Genomic DNA, 4236 nt, shown 5'->3' on the forward strand with positions numbered 1-4236 from the left:
CCATCCCCTGCAGTCCTGCCCTAGCATGGATTGGTCCCCACTTCATGGATTGTCTTCTGAGGCCTCCTCTGTGCCAGAGCCCTCCCCCCAAGGAACTTGTGGCAGAGGCAGGACCCTGCAGAGGAGACAGGGGAAGAGGCTGCCTCAGGAGATAGTGAGGGCCCCTCCCCAGGAAGCATGTGAGTGGAGAATGGATGGCCAGTCATTTGACAGGGGCCTAGACTAGTGGTCATGCCCACATCTCATAATCTCCTCCCCATCTAGGACTCCATGTGGGGTCTGGTGACACTTACAGACATCACAATAAGGTATATGATTGGCTCCAGCCAGCTGGGCCTCACAGCCTGCTCTAGACCTTGATTCCTCAGAGGCCCAGAGAGAGACAGGGGCTTGCTCAAGGTGCCCCGGCATCTGGAGCTGCACGAGTGGGAAGGGAAGCCCAGGACACTGGATGGCAGGGGGAGAGGAATGAGCCTGGAGGAGGGGCTTGAGCAAAAGGGTCAGAGGGGCTTTCTGGAGGAGGGAAGACATTCATGAAAAGTCCTCAGGTAGGGAGGGTTTGAATAGGCTGAGAAGCAGGGGGCCAAGAACAGGCCATGTTCAGGCAAAGCAGGAGACAGCTGGAGTCAGTAGCCTGATGAGGGGTCTCAGTGGGGGCTGTGGAACATGAACACCCAGCTGGGCAGGGGAGCTCCTTACTGATCTCCCCTAGCCCATCCAGGACAGAAGCCTGTCCTGGTGCCTGGTCTCAGGGGAATTCCTCACTTACCCTAACAGCGTGAGAGTCGGGGAGACAGGTCTGGGCCTCCCACCTCAACTACCGTCAGACAGGGGCCATCAAGTCACAGCTCTGCCTCCTCACAGTCTTCCCAGGGCAGGGGAAGAGGCTCCCAGCAGGCGGGCCCTTGCCAGCCTCGCCAGCCCCACCCCACCAGCAGGGCGGCAGGGACACAGGGACACAGGAGGGGTTGCCCCAGCCGCCCCTCCAGAGCAGGATTTTCCAGGGTTCCAGCCTCAGCTGGGAGCGGGCTATTTTTAGCAGGCTCTCCACAGCCGCGAGCTGTCTCAGTAGTGCCAGCGCGCTCATGCTCGGTCCCTCACTGTTCTCGGCTTTTAGCTCTTGCAGGGAGTGATTCTCGCACTCAGCACGCTCCGATTACCAGAGTGACCTGAGCAGCTGCCTCACGTCTCCTCATCGACGGAGCCCATAGGCGAGTGACATGAGAGGAGGCTGCAGGCAGGCCTTCCCCCCACTGTTCTGCAGCCCTGCTGTCCCCCCAGCCACTCTGGCACCCCTCACGGCAAGGGAGCCTGGGGGCAGAGGGTGGACGGATTTGTTGGCTTGATTCGCATGTTGTATCAGTTACTTCATGAGGTGTGAGGTACATTCCGGAGGAACAGAGGAGCAGGAGCCCACTTGCCCCAGCCCTTTGCAGAAGGACCCTCCTGGGAGGGAGGTAGTTTACCCCACCCCAGGGAAGAGGAACTCATTGAGAAGAGCCCCACACTCCCCTCGATGGGGGCAGAGACTCTAATGTTTTCTGAGGGGTTCAGCAGTGCCAGGAGAGAGATGCACTGCTGTGCACGTAATAAACGGTTCATGCCATTCTTCACTTCCGCAGAGGGTTATAAACACACTGTGTTGATAGGTCTTCTAGTTCTTTAAGAGAACGTTAAGATTCAAAATCTGTTGTGGAATCTCCCAGGTTTTAAATGTTGGCAACTAGGTCAAGTTTTTAAAAGAATGTTGTGTAGTTTAAATGGAACGTATCCAGGAACGCTGCTGATCCACTCACTGGCCAGGAGATGGGAGCGGTGCTAAGCATGGACCCAGCTTTCCAGCACGCAGTCTGCTCCATTCCAAGAGGTGCCAGCATGGGAGGCCCCTCCATTCCAGAGGGGAGCAGGACCCCGGATCCCAAAGGGCAGGGCGCCATCCTTTAAGGCCCAACCAGCATTTTTTTCAAATGCTCGTCCAGGGAAACTAGTTCCAAGAGCTGTTGGTAGACGTTCCTTATTTATGGGCTAACACTCAGAATCTCTGGGTTCAACACAGCAAAACAGACTTCTTTATTGCAGGAGTTGCCCAAGCCTTTAACACGTAACAAAGTGCCTCGTGAATTTCCAGGAGGTGAGGCATATGCAGTGCTTCTCAAAATATTTCCACATGGAACTCACTTTTAATGCACACCCATTAACTCTGCAAAAGATACTACCACTCCATAGAATGTGGTTCTGGAAGTGTGGCTCACCACACTCTTACCCATTCCTCAGTCCCAACATCCCAGGGTGGCTGTAGCATAAGCATGGGGGGTAGGAAGAGTGGCAAAGGGGAAGCTGGGACCAGAAGGCACTAGTCAAGAGCATGGCTTTGTCTTGAGGGCAGAGTGTTAAGCCAGGAGGGACCTGGGGGACTAAAAGGTAAGCGCTCATTGCTCAGACACCAGACCAGAGGAGAGGGACCTGGCCAGAGGTAGGGAAAGTGCTCCAGAGTGGACAAGTCCCAGGGCTAAATGGTCAGGACTTGGTGGCTGAAAGGCTGTGGGGAATGCAGGGGAAGGAGGCAGTAAGGACGAAACCAAAAGAGGGGCTAAATGGACAGAGCCCAGACTGAGGCTTCCCTCCGTATGCCCTGCCCCAGTACCCATCTCATAAGGGAGCCAGGCTCAGGCAAACCTAAGCCACCTGTGGTTCCCATGGCAACCGCGGGAGAGAAGCAGCTGGGCAAGCAGAGACAGAGAAGTGAGTGGGGAGGGGCTGCTGTCCTGATCCATGCCCTGTGGGACCCAGGAGTTCAGAGCCTGGCCACCCCCCCCCCCCAGGCAGCTGATAGTGGCCAAAGGGTGGCCAGGAGAGAAAGGCAGGGCCCTGCCTGCTACTGCCCCCCAAGACTCCTGTTCCCAGAGCCCAGTTAAGAGGATGATCCAAGTTGTTGCTGCTGCAGTGAACCCCAACATCACTCTGGTCCAGCCTGTGTCCACTGACCCTCAGCAGCCCTTGTCCCTACCTCTAGGAGGAAAGGCAGGGGCAATCCCCATGACTGTTTCTCTGCTGCCCGCGCAGCCACAAAGCTAATTTTAGCCCTGACATCAGGCTGCAGCCAGGGGCATTGGGTTGGAGAGAGCTGTGTGTCCGCCCAGTTCTAAATGCTGGGAGCTCTGAAGGCCCTGGGTGCCCAGAGGGAGGACTGGATGGCGACTGTCCTGACCCCTGGGCCCCTATCTGCCACACAGGCAGGTACTCCCACCCCCACCGCTCACCTCCCTCTAGGACTTCCTGCTCTCCTGGGGACCCACACCCGGACAACAGCCACACCCTTAGCCAGACACACAGGCCCTCCAAGAGCTGGCCCTGCCCACTTTTGGGTTATTCCCATTGCTCTGGGCTCTCTTTCTGACCTAGTTAGGCTGGTTAGTAGTTAGCTGCCCCCACCCACACACAGAGACAATATGCTGTACTATCTATGTCCATACAGATAGGATGCTTCCAGCAACCCCAGAACCACATGCTAAAATCCTACTGTGGTTCAGATCAAATATCACCCCCTCCATTAAGCATTCCCCCATGCCTTAGTCAGAGCTAAATTCACCCGCCTCTGTGCACCCGACTTCCTTGTATCCCTCTATGAGGCTATTTGTGCACACACTGTCTCCCACGTGAGGCTCTAAGCCCCTGAGAGTCCTGTTCATCTGTTTGCCCCATAAACCCAGCATGATGCTTGGCATACGGTCAGCATTGCTGGGGCCTGGAGAGGGTGGAGGGTGAGCGTGGCCTCTTAAGAGGGGAAAGAAGTGGCCGATCCCAGCTCAGCCACTAGTTTGCCCCCACTCCCGATTCACAGTAAGAAGACTGCCCACTTCGGGCCCGATGGCTCCCTCTGAGAATCACCCGGGAGTAGGCCTAAATGTCTGACCCCAGAGGACATTCGCTGACCTCTGGCATGGCGGGAAACGACTCAGGCCAGACACTCTCGCTAAGTAACTTGACCTGAGACCTTCCACACGATGTTGTCAGTTCACGACTGAGGCAGAAGCCAAGAGCGTGTGTCTGGAGCGGCCAGGATGTAGACACAGTGCCACCGTGGAGATGAGGAGCAGACAAGGACAGAAGGGACGGTTCTGCAGCCCCAGCCTCAGCCACAGCCCTCCCTCCACAGACACCCCACCCAGCCATCCAGTCCCACCTGGCTCCACTGCCACCCCTGTTCTGTGTCCAGGCCCTGCGCCACAATGCCTC

General features: G+C 56.8%; 1 long non-coding RNA gene across 1 annotated transcript; it reads left to right on the forward strand.

Moving 5' to 3' along the window:
- The first annotated feature begins 439 nt into the window (after positions 1–439).
- Positions 440–1613, forward strand: LOC131518142 (uncharacterized). The gene is made up of 2 exons (XR_009264941.1): positions 440–548; positions 1118–1613. It is a non-coding gene; the product is annotated as an uncharacterized LOC131518142 (long non-coding RNA).
- The last annotated feature ends 2623 nt before the right edge of the window (positions 1614–4236 follow it).

The sequence above is a fragment of the Neofelis nebulosa genome, chromosome 7, assembly GCF_028018385.1.
Source record: "Neofelis nebulosa isolate mNeoNeb1 chromosome 7, mNeoNeb1.pri, whole genome shotgun sequence".
NCBI classification, from domain to species: Eukaryota; Metazoa; Chordata; class Mammalia; order Carnivora; family Felidae; genus Neofelis; species Neofelis nebulosa.